Source organism: Ranitomeya imitator, chromosome 9, assembly GCF_032444005.1.
Source record: "Ranitomeya imitator isolate aRanImi1 chromosome 9, aRanImi1.pri, whole genome shotgun sequence".
NCBI lineage: Eukaryota > Metazoa > Chordata > Amphibia > Anura > Dendrobatidae > Ranitomeya > Ranitomeya imitator.
Genome location: NC_091290.1, coordinates 74,485,031 through 74,504,498, shown reverse-complemented (window position 1 = coordinate 74,504,498; position 19,468 = coordinate 74,485,031). Strand labels below are relative to the sequence as shown.

General features: G+C 45.2%; 3 non-coding genes across 3 annotated transcripts; all 3 read right to left on the bottom strand.

Annotated features, from left to right (window-relative positions):
* Positions 1-5,150: 5,150 nt before the first annotated feature.
* Positions 5,151-5,232, bottom strand: TRNAS-AGA (transfer RNA serine (anticodon AGA)). Its single transcript has one exon. It is a non-coding gene; the product is annotated as a tRNA-Ser (tRNA).
* Positions 5,233-6,189: 957 nt separating this feature from the next.
* TRNAQ-UUG (transfer RNA glutamine (anticodon UUG)) lies at positions 6,190-6,261 on the bottom strand. Its single transcript has one exon. It is a non-coding gene; the product is annotated as a tRNA-Gln (tRNA).
* A 662-nt stretch (positions 6,262-6,923) lies between these two features.
* Positions 6,924-7,005, bottom strand: TRNAS-AGA (transfer RNA serine (anticodon AGA)). Its single transcript has one exon. It is a non-coding gene; the product is annotated as a tRNA-Ser (tRNA).
* Between the last annotated feature and the right edge of the window lie 12,463 nt (positions 7,006-19,468).

Genomic DNA, 19,468 nt, shown 5'->3' with positions numbered 1-19,468 from the left:
TGGCTTTGTGCCAGGGTCAGGATGATATAGAAGTATATTGTCAGAAATTTAGGAAATGGTCAGTACTCACTCAGTGGAATGAATCTGCGCTGGCAGCTTTGTTCAGAAAGGGTCTCTCTAAGGCTCTTAAGGATGTCATGGTGGGATTTCCTATGCCTGCTGGTTTGAATGAGTCTTTGTCTTTGGCCATTCAGATCGGTCGACGCTTGCGCGAGCGTAAATCTGTGCACCATTTGGCGGTACTGCCTGAGGTTAAACCTGAGCCTATGCAGTGCGATAGGACTATGACTAGAGTTGAACGGCAGGAATACAGACGTCTGAATGGTCTGTGTTTCTACTGTGGTGATTCCACTCATGCTATTTCTGATTGTCCTAAGCGCACTAAGCGGTCCGCTAGGTCTGCCGTCATTGGTACTGTACAGTCCAAATTCCTTCTGTCCATTACCTTGATATGCTCTTTGTCGTCGTTTTCTGTCATGGCGTTTGTGGATTCGGGCGCTGCCCTGAATCTGATGGATTTGGATTATGCTAAACGTTGTGGGTTTTTCTTGGAGACTTTGCGGTGTCCTATTCCATTGAGAGGAATTGATGCTACACCTTTGGCCAAGAATAAACCTCAATACTGGGCCCAGCTGACCATGTGCATGGCTCCTGCACATCAGGAAGTTATTCGCTTTCTGGTGTTGCATAATCTGCATGATGTGGTCGTGTTGGGGTTGCCATGGCTACACACCCATAATCCAGTATTGGATTGGAATTCCATGTCGGTATCCAGCTGGGGTTGTCAGGGGGTACATGGTGATGTTCCATTTTTGTCGATTTCGTCATCCACCCCTTCTGAGGTCCCAGAGTTCTTGTCTGATTATCAGGATGTATTTGAAGAGCCCAAGTCCGATGCTCTACCTCCGCATAGGGATTGTGATTGTGCTATCAATTTGATTCCTGGTAGTAAATTCCCTAAAGGTCGATTATTTAATTTATCCGTGCCCGAACACGCCGCTATGCGCAGTTATGTGAAGGAATCCCTGGAGAAGGGACATATTCGCCCATCGTCATCACCACTGGGAGCAGGGTTCTTCTTTGTAGCCAAGAAGGATGGTTCGCTGAGACCGTGTATTGATTACCGCCTTCTTAATAAGATCACTGTTAAATTTCAGTATCCCTTGCCATTGTTATCTGACTTGTTTGCTCGGATTAAGGGGGCTAGTTGGTTCACTAAGATAGATCTTCGTGGTGCGTATAATCTGGTGAGAATCAGGCAAGGAGATGAATGGAAAACTGCATTCAATACGCCCGAGGGTCATTTTGAGTATCTAGTGATGCCGTTCGGACTTGCCAATGCTCCATCTGTGTTTCAGTCTTTAATGCATGACATCTTCCGTGAGTATCTGGATAAATTCCTGATTGTTTACTTGGATGACATTTTGATCTTCTCAGATGATTGGGAGTCTCATGTGAAGCAGGTCAGAATGGTTTTTCAGGTCCTGCGTGCTAACTCTTTGTTTGTGAAGGGATCAAAGTGTCTCTTCGGTGTGCAGAAAGTTTCATTTTTGGGGTTCATCTTTACCCCTTCTACTATCGAGATGGATCCAGTTAAGGTCCAAGCCATCCAGGATTGGATTCAGCCGACATCTCTGAAAAGTCTGCAAAAGATCCTGGGCTTTGCTAATTTTTATCGTCGCTTCATCTGTAATTTTTCTAGCATTGCCAAACCATTGACCGATTTGACCAAGAAGGGTGCTGATTTGGTTAATTGGTCTTCTGCTGCTGTGGAAGCTTTTCAGGAGTTGAAGCGTCGTTTTTGTTCTGCCCCTGTGTTGTGTCAGCCAGATGTTTCTCTTCCGTTCCAGGTCGAGGTTGATGCTTCTGAGATTGGAGCAGGGGCGGTTTTGTCACAGAGAGGTTCTGATTGCTCAGTGATGAAACCATGTGCTTTCTTTTCCAGGAAGTTTTCGCCCGCTGAGCGTAATTATGATGTGGGCAATCGAGAGTTGCTGGCCATGAAGTGGGCATTCGAGGAGTGGCGTCATTGGCTTGAAGGAGCTAAGCATCGCGTGGTGGTATTGACTGATCATAAGAACTTGACTTATCTCGAGTCTGCCAAGCGCTTGAATCCTAGACAGGCCCGTTGGTCGTTATTTTTTGCCCGCTTCGACTTTGTGATTTCGTACCTTCCGGGCTCTAAAAATGTGAAGGCGGATGCTCTGTCTAGGAGTTTTGTGCCCGACTCTCCGGGTTTATCTGAGCCAGCGGGTATCCTCAAGGAAGGAGTCATTGTGTCTGCCATCTCCCCTGATTTGCGGCGGGTGCTGCAAAAATTTCAGGCGAATAAACCTGATCGTTGTCCAGCAGAGAAACTGTTCGTCCCTGATAGGTGGACTAATAAACTTATCTCTGAACTTCATTGTTCGGTGTTGGCTGGTCATCCTGGAATCTTTGGTACCAGAGAGTTAGTGGCTAGATCCTTCTGGTGGCCATCTCTGTCACGGGATGTATGTACTTTTGTGCAGTCCTGTGGGATTTGTGCTAGGGATAAGCCCTGCTGTTCTCGTGCCAGTGGGTTGCTTTTGCCCTTGCTGGTCCCAAAGAGGCCTTGGACACATATTTCGATGGATTTCATTTCTGACCTTCCCGTTTCTCAAAAGATGTCAGTCATTTGGGTGGTTTGTGATCGCTTTTCTAAAATGGTCCATCTGGTGCCCTTGGCTAAATTGCCTTCCTCCTCTGATTTGGTACCTTTGTTCTTTCAGCATGTGGTTCGGTTGCATGGCATTCCTGAGAATATTGTTTCTGACAGAGGTTCCCAGTTTGTTTCAAGGTTTTGGCGAGCCTTTTGTGGTAGGATGGGCATTGACCTATCCTTTTCCTCGGCTTTCCTTCCTCAGACTAATGGCCAGACCGAACGAACCAATCAGACCTTGGAAACATATCTGAGATGTTTTGTTTCTGCAGACCAGGATGATTGGGTGTCCTTTTTGCCGTTGGCTGAGTTCGCCCTTAATAATCGGGCCAGCTCGGCTACCTTGGTTTCTCCATTTTTTTGCAATTCTGGGTTCCATCCTCGTTTCTCTTCAGGACAAGTTGAGTCTTCGGACTGTCCTGGTGTGGATTCTGTGGTGGATAGGTTGCAGCAGATTTGGACTCAGGTAGTGGACAATTTGATCTTGTCCCAGGAGAAAGCTCAACTTTTCGCTAATCGCAGACGCCGTGTGGGTCCCCGACTTCGTGTTGGGGATCTGGTTTGGTTATCTTCTCGTCATATTCCTATGAAGGTTTCCTCTCCTAAATTTAAACCTCGTTTTATTGGTCCGTATAGGATTTCTGAGGTTCTCAATCCTGTGTCTTTTCGTTTGACCCTCCCAGACTCCTTTTCCATACATAATGTATTCCATAGGTCGTTGTTGCGGAGATACGTGGCACCTATGGTTCCATCTGTTGAGCCTCCTGCCCCGGTTTTGGTGGAGGGGGAATTGGAGTATATTGTGGAGAAGATTTTGGATTCTCGTGTTTCTAGACGGAAACTCCAGTATCTGGTTAAATGGAAGGGTTATGCTCAGGAAGATAATTCCTGGGTTTTTGCCTCTGATGTTCATGCTTCCGATCTTGTTCGTGCCTTTCATGCGGCTCATCCTGGTCGGCCTGGGGGTTCTGGTGAGGGTTCGGTGACCCCTCCTCAAGGGGGGGTACTGTTGTGAATTCGGTGGCTGAATTCATTCCTGTGGTCACAAGTGGTACTGCAGCTTCTGAGCTTCCTCCCTCAGGTGTTCTGGTGAGCTCGTTAACTGCTTCATTACTTAACTCCGCCTGATGCTGCTATCCTTGCTCCTTGTCAATGTTTCAGTGTTGGATCTGAGCTTCTCCTGATTGTTCCTGTGACCTGCTGCTCTGTATAGCTAAGTGCTTTTTGCTTTTTTGTTGCTTTTTTTCTGTCCAGCTTGTCTTTTGTTTTGCTGGAAGCTCTGAGACGCAAAGGGTGTACCGCCGTGCCGTTAGTTCGGCACGGTGGGTTTTTTTTGCCCCCTTTGCGTGGCTTTGCTTTAGGGTTTTTTGTAGACTGCAAAGTTCGCTTTACTGTCCTCGCTCTGTCCTAAAATATCGGGCCCCACTTTGCTGAATCTATTTCATCCCTACGTTTTGTCTTTTCATCTTACTCACAGTCATTATATGTGGGGGGCTGCCTTTTCCTTTGGGGAATTTCTCTGGGGCAAGTCAGGCCTATTTTTCTATCTTCAGGCTAGCTAGTTTCTTAGGCTGTGCCGAGTTGCCTAGGTAGTTGTTAGGCGCAATCCACAGCCGCTTTTAGTTGTGTTTAGGATAGGATCAGGTGTGCAGTCTACAGAGTTTCCACGTCTCAGAGCTCGTTCTTGTATTTTTGGATATTTGTCAGATCACTGTGTGCGCTCTGATCGCTAAGCACACTGTGTTTCTGGATTGCCTTCATAACACCTGTCATTAGCAAACATAACAGCTAACCATTACACCATGGAACCACATGAAAAAACACCTGGCTGCAGTTTTTGTGCTAAAAAGCACATTTGAACTCATGAATGAAGGTGAATACAGGCTCTAAAGCTGTAGTGCAAATCTACAATTAATACACAATGGTAAATTAATATCTCCTAAACTTTTATTCCACAAGTGTGCCAAGGGTTCCATGATATCTCAACAAGGACAGTTTTAAATGTTGATGAAAAGTGGCTAGTAAATAGAGTGCTGGATCTGTTACTTGGAAACAGGGTAAGAAAAAAAATAATTGCAAAACTTATACTGTTAGAAAGCTGTTCATCCAGAAGTGGCTAACAAATTTTCATTGTGTGGTAAAAAGTTTATTCCAAGAGATAACTCAAGGTTGTTGCAAATCAAAGTGCATGTCCCAGTACATGTGCCACAGCAGTGGTCTGTGACTGATAGACAAAAGAGGGAGAAGCACCACTTACCTGGTGGCACTCATGGCGCTTCTTTTAATTAGTGGCTTGACGCACGTGGGATGCAGCGTCAGATCGGCTTATAGAAAATACATCCAAAAATCAAGTCAGTCTGGTTCTAGAAACCCTGTCTAAATTTTGCATATCACCTTCATGTGTGATAAACCAGGACACACGCAAATTTATCTTCTCAGGTAATCAGACAAAAAACTATAGGAACATATTCGTAGTCGGCAGGATTTGAACCTGCGCGGGGAAACCCCAATGGATTTCTAGTCCATCGCCTTAACCACTCGGCCACGACTACTCAGACATTGACCATTGATGAGTTTCACACACCTTTTCTTATAGCACCATGATCAAGAGCAGTGATTATCCCTTTGGAAAACATCTCAGAAAATAGAAACAAAATTCCAGGTACCAGTAAAATATAAAAATCTGATTTAAAGTCATCATCAATGGGAATCATGTACAGTTTAAGACTTTTACCTCTTTATAAGGCGGATTTTCAGTGGGTCCACTCCAAAATCATCCTGAAAATTACTCTGAAAATGCTGAAAATACTGAACAAATTAGTTTCCACGTAGAATAGATTTGCTGTTCATATGATCAGGCTTTTGGGTGTCTTTTAACCACATCAAGTTTCCAAAAATGCCAAGCGGTTAACTAAAATAAGCATATCATTCTTCAGGTGTTTTTCATTTCGAGTAGCTCCATACTTATAATACAATTTAATGGGAAGGTTAGAAAAACTCCTTCAAGGTTCCTGAGTGACTTTTAGTGCGTTTTGTGAGCTACAAAGAAGCGCCACAAAAATAGACTCAAAAGGTTCCCAAAATAATTTTATAAAAATACCACCAAAAATGTTTGCAAAGTGCTTTAGGAAATTCTGAAAAACAAAAGAAAAGATGATTCAGGAAGAAAACACCAACAATTCCTGAAGCCATTTCAGCTTAAAATCCTTGTCAGTTTAAAACACCTGGAAAAAGTGTTATGTGAACATTGACATAAATCATAGGGTATGGTTGCTTTGTGTGACACAATTCGTAAGAGTGTTGTATCTTAAAGTCAATTTTAAGTTTCAGTAATCCTGCTTCATAGGTGGATTTGACCATACAACTCAAAGTGATCACTCCATGGATGTTTGGAACATTCAAATCTTTTTTTGGCATGTTGATTTTAACTCTCTTTTTATGTTAAAACTTGGGTACAAGAGAACTCAGTGTAAGCGGAAAAACTGAAACATATGTACATAGAGCTGCCCAGGTTCCACTGAGATTTGAACTCAGATGGCTGGATTCAAAGTCCAGAGTGCTAACCATTACACCATGGAACCACACTAAAAAAATTACATGGCTGCAGTTTTTGTGCTAAAATGCACATTTGAACTCATGAATGAAGGTGAATACAGGCTCTAAAGCTGTAGTGCAAATCTACAATTAATACACAATGGTAAATTAATATCTCCTAAACTTTTATTCCACAAGTGTGCCAAGGGTTCCATGATATCTCAACAAGGACAGTTTTAAATGTTGATGAAAAGTGGCTAGTAAATAGAGTGCTGGATCTGTTACTTGGAAACAGGGTAAGAAAAAAAATAATTGCAAAACTTATACTGTTAGAAAGCTGTTCATCCAGAAGTGGCTAAAAAATTTTCATTGTGTGGTAAAAAGTTTATTCCAAGAGATAACTCAAGGTTGTTGCAAATCAAAGTGCATGTCCCAGTACATCTGCCACAGTAGTGGTCTGTGACTGCTAGACAAAAGAGGGAGAAGCACCACTTACCTGGTGGCACTCATGGCGCTTCTTTCAATTAGTGGCTTGACGCACGTGGGATGCAGCGTCAGATCGGCTTATAGAAAATACATCCAAAAATCAAGTCAGTCTGGTTCTAGAAACCCTGTCTAAATTTTGCATATCACCTTCATGTGTGATAAACCAGGACACACGCAAATTTATCTTCTCAGGTAATCAGACAAAAAACTATAGGAACATATTCGTAGTCGGCAGGATTTGAACCTGCGCGGTGAAACCCCAATGGATTTCTAGTCCATTGCCTTAACCACTCGGCCACGACTACTCAGACATTGACCATTGATGAGTTTCACACACCTTTTCTTATAGCACCATGATCAAGAGTAGAGTTGAGCGACCTTGACCTTTTTAGAGTCGAGCCGGGTTTTGCGAAACCCGACTATGTCCAAAGTCGGGTCGAGTGAAATCGGCCGATTATGACGTAAAGTCGGGATCGACCGAAACACGAAACCCAATGCAAGTCAATGGGGCAGCATAGTCGGCAGTGAGTGGGGGCCAGGAAAACACCTAGAGTGGCCATTTTAATGTCAAAACCATCCATTCTTCTTAATGAAGCTTGTCAAGCGTAATTTACCTTATAATAATTGGAAGGCATTTGAAATTGGGGGTCATTTGGCTAAAGTTGTGGGGGGTAGGGCTGGTTCAAGTAATTAGTGGGCCCAGGAAATCTGGACCACGTCACGGCAGTGGAGCAGGGAGAGGTAAGTATTTCAACTTTGCAAGTGCTGTGAACCTGAGCAAGCAGGGGGGGCCCACTCGTTGGCATTGGCACTGGCACAGGGCCCCTCAAAGTACAGCGGTGTGTTTGCACGGCGGGGGCGCCTCCCACCGGCAGCAACACTTTTGCGTACTATGAGAGGCCCTGTGCCAGTGACGTCGCCAACTAGTATTCCTCCCCCCACCTGATGAAGGAACCTGCACTTTCATCTGCACCTTCCTCTTTGTCCCCGTGTAAGGTGGTATGGTATGCGGGAAGAGCAACCTGACTTTCAGCAGGGTCACAATGTTGTTGTGTAGCGTGCACGGGGAATGTTGCGTTATGGGTCAATGTACCAGCAGACTCATCTATCACTGGCTGGGCAATGGGCACGATGAAGTGGAAACACAGATATAGGCCCAAAGAAGAAAGTGGGCTAAATGCAGTTCAAAATTGGTAACACAGGAATAACCAGGGGGCATTGCAGTGGAGGACAACTGGAATGAGAGGCTGACACAGAGAGTAGGGCCAAATCAGTAAGTAGTCGAAATGCAGTTCAAAATTGGCAACCGTAGTAAACAGGCGGCACAGCTTTGTTCAGTGGAGGAGAACAGCAAGGAGTGGCAGACACCGATAGTAGGCCCCAAACCAACTAGTACGCCAAATGCAGTTGTTCCATTTAACCACAATTTAATGAGAGCCTGAAGATAGAAGCTCAGGAAAGGCAACCTGGGGAACACCTTGGAGTGTAACACACCATCTCTCTCCACCCCATACCCATTTTGTATGGCCTAATGCAGTGTACTTTTCTACAACTACTAAACGAGAGTCGGAAGACCGAAGCAATGGCAAGGAAACCTGGGGAACACCTTAGAGTGTAACACACCCTCTCTCTACACCCCATACCCAATTTGAAGGCCTAATGCAGTGTAGTTTCCAAGAACTACTAAACGAGAGCCGGAAGATCGAAGCTCAGGAAAGGCAACCTGGGGAACACCTTGGAGTGTAACACACCCTCTCGCTACACCCCATACCCAATTTGAAGGCCTAATGCAGCGTAGTTTCCAACAACTACTAAACGAGAGCCGGAAGATCGAAGCTCAGGAAAGGCAACCTGGGGAACACCTTGGAGTGGAACACACCATCTCTCTACACCCCATACCCAATTTGAAGGCCTAATGCAGAGTAGTTTCCAAGAACTACTAAACGAGAGCCGGAAGATCGAAGCTCAGGAAAGGCAACCTGGGGAACACCTTGGAGTGTAACACAACGTCTCTCTACACGACGGAAGGGCTGATTCTTAGGAAGGAAGGCTGTTGGAAATAAGCATTGCGCGTCCGAGGGTGATTATATTCTTATTAGGTATATACTCACCCTCGGACGCGCCCTGCTTCTTTATTTGGAATGAATGTTTATTTGCAATGTGGTGTTGACTTTCTCTATTATTTTGGTAATTAATGATTTTATTATTTTCATTATTTTGCATCTTCTCGGCAATAATATAAAGAAGACGCGACAGGACAACACTCGGTGGATGCCATATGTGTGTTTTCAATTTAAAAAAACTTTCAGTTAACTACTTGCAGGAGAAAGTAATTGTAGCTGGTGGCCATTTTTAGTACTGTACCAGATTAGAGTTGTGTGTTTGTTTTTAATGTTAAAATGTCTGCATTTGATATCTCACCAGTATTTTCTTTTTTATAAGCAAAATACTTATTTTTATATTTTCTGATGTTGGTTCCAGGGGTACACGGCCAGCAGTGCCCTGGTCAGTGTAGTAGTAGTTGAAAGAATGGACCGCAGACAGGCATCGAAGGCCTAAAATAATAACACATGGCTGTAGGCAATTTTAAATTGGTTCCAGGGGTACACGGACAGCAGTGGTGTGGTCAGTGGAGGCCTAGTGGAAGGAGTGACCGCAGACAGGCATCGAAGGCCTAAAATAATAACACATGGCTGTAGGCAATTTTAAATTGGTTCCAGGGGTACACGGACAGCAGTGGTGTGGTCAGTGGAGGCCTAGTGGAAGGAGTGACCGCAGACAGGCATCGAAGGCCTAAAATAATAACACATGGCTGTAGGCAATTTTAAATTGGTTCCAGGGGTACACGGGCAGCAGTGACCTGGTCAGTGTAGTAGTAGTTGAAAGAATGGACCGCAGACAGGCATCGAAGGCCTAAAATAAAAAAATTGGGCTGGCTGTAGGCAATTTTAAATTGGTTCCAGGGGTACACGGCCAGCAGTGCCCTGGTCAGTGTAGTAGTAGTTGAAAGAATGGACCGCAGACAGGCATCGAAGGCCTAAAATAATAACACATGGCTGTAGGCAATTTTAAATTGGTTCCAGGGGTACACGGACAGCAGTGGTGTGGTCAGTGGAGGCCTAGTGGAAGGAGTGACCGCAGACAGGCATCGAAGGCCTAAAATAATAACACATGGCTGTAGGCAATTTTAAATTGGTTCCAGGGGTACACGGACAGCAGTGGTGTGGTCAGTGGAGGCCTAGTGGAAGGAGTGACCGCAGACAGGCATCGAAGGCCTAAAATAATAACACATGGCTGTAGGCAATTTTAAATTGGTTCCAGGGGTACACGGGCAGCAGTGACCTGGTCAGTGTAGTAGTAGTTGAAAGAATGGACCGCAGACAGGCATCGAAGGCCTAAAATAAAAAAATTGGGCTGGCTGTAGGCAATTTTAAATTGGTTCCAGGGGTACACGGGCAGCAGTGACCTGGTCAGTGTAGTAGTAGTTGAAAGAATGGACCGCAGACAGGCATCGAAGGCCTAACATAACAAACTTGGGCTGGCTGTAGGCACTTTTAAATTGGTTCCAGGGGTACACGGGCAGCAGTGGTCTGGTCAGTGGAAGTCTAGTGGAAGGAGTGACCGCAGACAGGCATCGAAGGCCTAAAATAATAACACATGGCTGTAGGCAATTTTAAATTGGTTCCAGGGGTACACGGACAGCAGTGGTGTGGTCAGTGGAGGCCTAGTGGAAGGAGTGACCGCAGACAGGCATCGAAGGCCTAAAATAATAACACATGGCTGTAGGCAATTTTAAATTGGTTCCAGGGGTACACGGGCAGCAGTGACCTGGTCAGTGTAGTAGTAGTTGAAAGAATGGACCGCAGACAGGCATCGAAGGCCTAAAATAAAAAAATTGGGCTGGCTGTAGGCAATTTTAAATTGGTTCCAGGGGTACACGGGCAGCAGTGACCTGGTCAGTGTAGTAGTAGTTGAAAGAATGGACCGCAGACAGGCATCGAAGGCCTAAAATAAAAAAATTGGGCTGGCTGTAGGCAATTTTAAATTGGTTCCAGGGGTACACGGGCAGCAGTGACCTGGTCAGTGTAGTAGTAGTTGAAAGAATGGACCGCAGACAGGCATCGAAGGCCTAAAATAAAAAAATTGGGCTGGCTGTAGGCAATTTTAAATTGGTTCCAGGGGTACACGGGCAGCAGTGACCTGGTCAGTGTAGTAGTAGTTGAAAGAATGGACCGCAGACAGGCATCGAAGGCCTAAAATAAAAAAATTGGGCTGGCTGTAGGCAATTTTAAATTGGTTCCAGGGGTACACGGGCAGCAGTGGTGTGGTCAGTGGAGGCCTAGTGGAAGGAGTGACCGCAGACAGGCATCGAAGGCCTAAAATAATAACACATGGCTGTAGGCACTTTTAAATTGGTTCCAGGGGTACACGGGCAGCAGTGGTCTGGTCAGTGGAAGTCTAGTGGAAGGAGTGACCGCAGACAGGCTTCGAAGGCCTAACATAACAAAATTGGGCTGGCTGTAGGCACTTTAAATTGGTTCCAGGGGTACATGGGCAGCAGTGTATGGTCAGTGGAAGTCTAGTGGAAGGAGTGACGGCAGACAGTCTTCGAAGGCCTAACATAACAAAATTGGGCTGACTGTAGGCACTTTTAAATTGGTTCCAGGGTAACACGGCCAGCAGTGGCCTGGTCAGTGTAGTAGTTGTAGAAAGAAGGGACCGCAGACAGGCTTCGAAGGCCTAACATAACAAAAATGTCAAAACAATGGTATTGTCAGTGCCAGGCATTGAAGGATGTCAGCGGCTAGACTACACATTGGTGAAGCTGTGAGAGATAATTTTGCTAGTGGTAGAGCACTGTTTGAGCTGGGGGGGGGAACTGTCTTGTGGCCGGCGGTACAGGCACAGGGCCCCTCATATTACAACGGTGTGTCTGACGTTGGGTGCGCACCACCACCGCCAGAGACACTTTATTGTACTATGAGGGACCCAGTGGCAGTGCCGTCGACCAAAAGCGGCCACACCCACCTCTTCAGACAAACAGCACTCTCAAGGGTCCAAGCGCAAAGTGGCGATAGCACGGCCCCGTGTGGGGAGTTTGGCCATTTCGTGAGGTGGAAACATGTCGTATGCTGGACAATCAGGTGAAGAAAATTACGAGATTGGAAAAGTCATTCAGAATAGTCCACAGGCAAGACCTTTTCATAGGAAAGCTAGGTGTCAGCCGGGCAGGGTGGGGCAAAAGATTTTGAAATCCAGTTGTGGTTCATTTTAATGAAGGTTAGATCATCTACATTTTGGGTAGCCAGACGAGTCCTTTTTTCTGTTAGTATTGAACCTGCAGCACTGAATACTCTTTCTGATAGGACACTAGCTGCCGGGCAAGCAAGCTCCTGCAATGCATATTCTGCCAATTCTGGCCAGGTGTCTAATTTGGATGCCCAGTAATCAAATGGGAATGACGGTTGAGGGAGAACGTCGATAAGGGATGAAAAATAGTTTGTAACCATACTGGACAAATGTTGTCTCCTGTCACTTTGAATTGATGCTGCAGTACCTGTCCTGTCTGCGGTCATAGAAAAATCACTCCACAACCTGGTCAGAAAACCCCTCTGTCCAACGCCACTTCTGATTTCTGCCCCTCTAACACCTCTGGTCTGCTGGCCCCTGGAGCTCGTGTGAGAACGATCACGGGCGCTGTGTGCAGGGAATGCCAGAAGCAAACGGTCAACAAGAGTTGATTGTTTTGTTGCTAATATTAGTTCCAAGTTCTCATGTGGCATAATATTTTGCAATTTGCCTTTATAGCGAGGATCAAGGAGGCAGGCCAACCAGTAATCGTCATCGTTCATCATTTTTGTAATGCGTGTGTCCCTTTTGAGGATACGCAAGGCATAATCCGCCATGTGGGCCAAAGTTCCCGTTGTCAAATCTGCGGTTGTGCTTGGTTGAGGGGCAGTTGCAGGCAAATCTACGTCACTTGTGTCCCTCAAAAAACCAGAACCCGGCCTTGCCACGCCACCAATTTCCCGTGCCCCCGGGAAAGCTTCCTCATTAAAAATATACTCATCCCCATCATCCTCCTCATCCTCCACCTCCTCTTCGCCCGGTACCTCGTCATGTACACTGCCCTGACCAGACAATCGCTGACTGTCATCAAGGCTTTCCTCTTCCTCTGGTGCAGACGCCTGATCCTTTATGTGCGTCAAACTTTGCATCAGCAGACGCATTAGGGGGATGCTCATGCTTATTATGGCGTTGTCTGCACTAACCAGCCGTGTGCATTCCTCAAAACACTGAAGGACTTGACACATGTCTTGAATCTTCGACCACTGCACACCTGACAACTCCATGTCTGCCATCCTACTGCCTGCCCGTGTATGTGTATCCTCCCACAAAAACATAACAGCCCGCCTCTGTTCGCACAGTCTCTGAAGCATGTGCAGTGTTGAGTTCCACCTTGTTGCAACGTCTATGATTAGGCGATGCTGGGGAAGGTTCAAAGAACGCTGATAGGTCTGCATACGGCTGGAGTGTACAGGCGAACGGCGGATATGTGCGCAAAGTCCACGCACTTTGAGGAGCAGGTCGGATAACCCCGGATAACTTTTCAGGAAGCACTGCACCACCAGGTTTAAGGTGTGAGCCAGGCAAGGAATGTGTTTCAGTTGGGAAAGGGAGATGGCAGCCATGAAATTCCTTCCGTTATCACTCACTACCTTGCCTGCCTCAAGATCTACAGTGCCCAGCCACGACTGCGTTTCTTGCTGCAAGAACTCGGACAGAACTTCCGCGGTGTGTCTATTGTCGCCCAAACACTTCATAGCCAATACAGCCTGCTGACGTATGCCAGTAGCTGCCCCATAATGGGAGACCTGGTGTGCAACAGTGGCAGGTGCGGATGGAGTGTTTGTGCGACTGCGGTCTGTGGACGAGCTCTTGCTTCTGCAGGAGGACGAGGAGGAGGAGGAGGAGGGGGTGCGAACGGCTACAGACAACTGTTTACTAGACCGTGGGCTAGGCAGAACTGTCCCAAACTTGCTGTCCCCTGTGGACCCTGAATCCACCACATTTACCCAGTGTGCCGTGATGGACACGTAACGTCCCTGGCCATGCCTACTGGTCCATGCATCTGTTGTCAGGTGCACCTTTGTGCTCACAGATTGCCTGAGTGCATGGACGATGCGCTCTTTAACATGCTGGTGGAGGGCTGGGATGGCTTTTCTGGAAAAAAAGTGTCGACTGGGTAGCTCGTAGCGTGGTACAGCGTAGTCCATCAGGTCTTTGAAAGCTTCGCTTTCAACTAACCGGTAGGGCATCATCTCTAACGAGATTAGTCTAGCTATGTGGGCGTTCAAACCCTGTGTACGCGGATGCGAGGCTAAGTATTTCCTTTTTCTAACCATAGTCTCATGTAGGGTGAGCTGGACTGGAGAGCTGGAGATCGTGGAACTAGCGGGGGTGCCGGTGGACATGGCAGACTGAGAGACGGTGGGAGATGGTATTGTTGCCGCCGGTGCCCTAGATGCAGTGTTTCCTACTACGAAACTGGTGATTCCCTGACCCTGACTGCTTTGGCCTGGCAAAGATACCTGCACAGATACAGCAGGTGGTGCGCTAAATGGTGGTCCTACACTGCCGGAAGGGATGTTGCGTTGATGACTAGCTTCATTGGCCGAGGGTGCAACAACCTTAAGGGACGTTTGGTAGTTAGTCCAAGCTTTCAAATGCATGGTGGTTAAATGTCTATGCATGCAACTAGTATTGAGACTTTTCAGATTCTGACCTCTGCTTAAGGAAGTAGAACATTTTTGACAGATGACTTTGCGCTGATCAATTGGATGTTGTTTAAAAAAATGCCAGACTGCACTCTTTCTAGCATCGGATACCTTTTCAGGCATTGCAGACTGAGCTTTAACCGGATGGCCACGCTGTCCTCCACCAGGTTTTGGCTTTGCCACGCGTTTTGGGCAAGATACGGGCCCGGCAGATGGAACCTGTGGCGATGTTGATGCCTGCTGCGGCCCCTCCTCCTCCTCTGCTTCAGAACTGCTGCCGCCTGCACCCTGTTCCCCCAATGGCTGCCAATCGGGGTCAAGAACTGGGTCATCTAATAACTCTTCTTGTACCTCCTGCGCAACTTCGTCTGTGTCACCGTGTCGTTCGGTGGTATAGCGTTCGTGATGGGGCAACATAGTCTCATCAGGGTCTGATTCTTGATCAGCACCCTGCGAGGGCAATGTTGTGGTCTGAGTCAAAGGACCAGCATAGTAGTCTGGCTGTGGCTGTGCGTCAGTGCACTCCATGTCAGATTCAATTTGTAATGGGCATGGACTGTTAACTGCTTCACTTTCTAAGCCAGGGACGGTATGTGTAAAGAGCTCCATGGAGTAACCCGTTGTGTCGCCTGCTGCATTCTTCTCTGTTGTTGTTTTTGCTGAAGAGGACAAGGAAGTGACTTGTCCCTGACCGTGAACATCCACTAACGACGCGCTGCTTTTACTTTTACCAGTTTCACGAGATGAGGCAAAAGAGCTAGAGGCTGAGTCAGCAAGATAAGCCAAAACTTGCTCTTGCTGCTCCGGCTTTAAAAGCGGTTTTCCTAATCCCAGAAAAGGGAGCGTTCGAGGCCTTGTGTAGCCGGACGACGAACCTGGCTCCACAGCTCCAGACTTAGGTGCAATATTTTTTCCCCCACGACCACCTGATGCTCCACCACTACCACTACCCTCATTACCAGCTGACAATGAACGCCCCCGGCCACGACCTCTTCCACTAGACTTCCTCATTGTTTTAAAAACGTAACCAAACTAACGTTATTTGTTGCAGTCACACAACTTACACGGTGAGCTATAACTTCTGTATGATTTAGCTACCCCTTTACAGGTTGGTGAGACCACAGCGAAAATCAGGCCCAATGTTACACACTCTTTTTTTGGTGGCTGCAAATTAGAGAGATGCCCCACACGCAGGACTGTCACTGAAGCACAAATGTTAATATTAATGTCACACTATTATTTTTTTTTTATTTTTATTTTTTTCAGGAACACTTTAGAAACCCCCCAAAAAAAAAAAAATAGATTTTTGCAGGGAGAATTTAGAAAACAAATGTAACAAACTATATGCTTTCTATGGGCCACTGAGTGAGAGATGACGCACACAGGAATCAGGAGTGGCACACAAGCCCAGAGGCCAATATTTTTCTACCAATGATTGATGGAGTTATTTTCTCTGGTAGATTTTGGAACCCAAATCAAGGAAAAAAAATGTAGGCTTTCTATGGACCACAATTGGAGAGAGAGAGAGAGAGAGATGGCACACCCAGGAGTCAAGACTGGCACACAAGCAGAAAGGCCAATATTAATCTCCCACTGTTTTTTTTGGTTGTTTTTTTTTTTTTTTTTTTCAGGGAGACTTTAGAAAAAAAAATAATAAAAAAAATATGATTTTATCAGGAAGAATTTAGAAACCAAATAAAATAAAATGATTTTTTCAGGGAGAATTTAGAAAACAAATAAAACCAAAAATAGGCGTTCTATGGCCCACTGACTGAGAGATGACGCACCCAGGAGTCAAGACTGGCACACAAGCAGAAAGGCCAATATTAATCTCCCACTGTTTTTTTTGGTTGTTTTTTTTTTTTTTTTTTTCAGGGAGACTTTAGAAAAAAAAATAATAAAAAAAATATGATTTTATCAGGAAGAATTTAGAAACCAAATAAAATAAAATGATTTTTTCAGGGAGAATTTAGAAAACAAATAAAACCAAAAATAGGCGTTCTATGGCCCACTGACTGAGAGATGACGCACCCAGGAGTCAAGACTGGCACACAAGCAGAAAGGCCAATATTAATCTCCCACTGTTTTTTTTGGTTGTTTTTTTTTTTTTTTTTTCAGGGAGACTTTAGAAAAAAAAATAATAAAAAAAATATGATTTTATCAGGAAGAATTTAGAAACCAAATAAAATAAAATGATTTTTTCAGGGAGAATTTATAAAACAAATAAAACCAAAAATAGGCGTTCTATGGCCCACTGACTGAGAGATGACGCACCCAGGAGTCAAGACTGGCACACAAGCAGAAAGGCCAATATTAATCTCCCACTGTTTTTTTTTTTTTTTTTCAGGGAGACTTTAGAAAAAAAAATAATAAAAAAAATATGATTTTATCAGGAAGAATTTAGAAACCAAATAAAATAAAATAATTTTTTCAGGGAGAATTTAGAAAACAAATAAAACCAAAAATAGGCGTTCTATGGCCCACTGACTGAGAGATGACGCACACAGGAGTCAGGAGTGGCACACAAACCCAGAGGCCAATATTTTTCTACCAATGATTGATGTAGTTATTTTCTCTGGTAGATTTTAGAACCCAAATCAAGGAAAAAAAATATAGGCTTTCTATGGACCACAATTGGAGAGAGAGAGAGAGAGAGAGAGAGAGAGAGAGAGAGAGAGAGAGAGAGAGATGGCACACCCAGGAGTCAAGACTGGCACACAAGCAGAAAGGCCAATATTAATCTCCCACTGTTTTTTTGGTTGTTTTTTTTTTTTTTTTTTTTCAGGGAGACTTTAGAAATAAAAATAATAAAAAAAATATGATTTTATCAGGAAGAATTTAGAAACCAAATAAAATAAAATGATTTTTTCAGGGAGAATTTAGAAAACAAATAAAACCAAAAATATGCGTTCTATGGCCCACTGACTGAGAGAGAGAGAGAGATGGAACGCTTAGTACTGGCACACAAGCCCAAAGGGCAATATTAATCTCCCTTTTTTTTTCCAGGGAGAATTTCTGAAACCCAAAAAAAAAATAAAATAGGCTTTCTATGGCCCACTATTTGTGAGAGAGATGGGACGCTCAGGACTGGCACAGATGGCACGCTCAGGACTGGCACAGAAGCCCAGAGGCCAATATTAATCTCCCTTTTTTTCTGGGAGAATTTATAAAACCAAAAAAATATTTAAATAGGCTTTCTATGGCCCACTATTTGTGAGAGAGATGGCACGCTCAGGACTGGCACAGATGGCACGCTCACAACTGGCACAGAAGCCCAGAGGCCAATATTAATCTCCCTTTTTTTCTGGGAGAATTTATAAAACCAAAAAAATATTTAAATAGGCTTTCTATGGCCCACTATTTGTGAGAGAGATGGCACGCTCAGGACTGGCACAGATGGCACGCTCACAACTGGCACACAAGCCCAGAGGCCAATATTAATCTCCCTTTTTTCAGGGAAAATTTATAAAACCAAAAAAAAAATTAAATAGGCTTTCTATGGCCCACTATTTGTGAGAGAGATGGCACGCTCAGGACTGGCACAGATGGCACGCTCACAACTGGCACACAAGCCCAGAGGCCAATATTAATCTCCCTTTTTTCAGGGAAAATTTATAAAACCAAAAAAAAAATTAAATAGGCTTTCTATGGCCCACTATTTGTGAGAGAGATGGGACGCTCAGGACTGGCACAGATGGCACGCTCAGGACTGGCACAGAAGCCCAGAGGCCAATATTAATCTCCCTTTTTTTCAGGGAGAATTTATAAAACCCAAAAAAAAATAAAATAGGCTTTCTATGGCCCACTATTTGTGAGAGAGATGGCACACTCAGGACTGGCACACAAGCCCAAAGGCCAATATTAATCTCCCACTGTATTTTTATCAGGGAGAATTTATACACCCCACAAAAAAAAATACAGAAAAATGAAAAGGCTTTCTATGGCCCACTATGTGAGAGAGATGGCACACACAGGGATGGCACTCTAGCAGAAATGCCAAATTGCCAATCTTAATCTCCCACCAAAAAAAAAAAAAAAAAAAAAACAGGGAATGTCCTACAATTACTATCTCCCTGCCTGCAGTAATCTCAGCCAGGTATGGCAGGCAGCTACTATCTCCCTGCCTGCAGTAATCTCAGCCAGGTATGGCAGGCAGCAATAAGGAGTGGACTGATGCACAAATGAAATAAAAAGTGTGGACAAACAAAAAAGATAGCTGTGCAGAAAGGAAGGAACAAGAGGATTTGTGCTTTGAAAAAAGCAGTTGGTTTGCACAGCGGCGTACACACAGCAATGCAGCTATCAGGGAGCCTTCTAGGGCAGCCCAATGAGCTACAGCGCTGAGGGGAAAAAAAAAAAAAAAAAAAATTCCACTGTCCCTGCACACCGAGGGTGGTGTTGGACAGTGCAAATCGCTGCAGCACAAGCGGTTTTGTGGTTAATGGACCCTGCCTAACGCTATCCCTGCTTCTGACAAAGCGGCAGCAACCTCTCCCTAAGCTCAGATCAGCAGCAGTAAGATGGCGGTCGGCGGGAACGCCTCTTTATAGCCCCTGTGACGTCGCAGACAGCAAGCCAATCACTGCAATGCCCTTCTCTAAGATGGTGGGGACCAGGACCTATGTCATCACGCTGCCCACACTCTGCGTTTACCTTCATTGGCTGAGAAATGGCGCTTTTCGCGTCATTGAAACGCGACTTTGGCGCGAAAGTCGCGTACCGCATGGCCGACCCCGCACAGGGGTCGGATCGGGTTTCATGAAACCCCGACTTAGCCAAAAGTCGGCGACTTTTGAAAATGTTCGACCCGTTTCGCTCAACCCTAATCAAGAGCAGTGATTATCCCTTTGGAAAACATCTCAGAAAATAGAAACAAAATTCCAGGTACCAGTAAAATATAAAAATCTGATTTAAAGTCATCATCAATGGGAATCATGTACAGTTTAAGACTTTTACCTCTTTATAAGGCGGATTTTCAGTGGGTCCACTC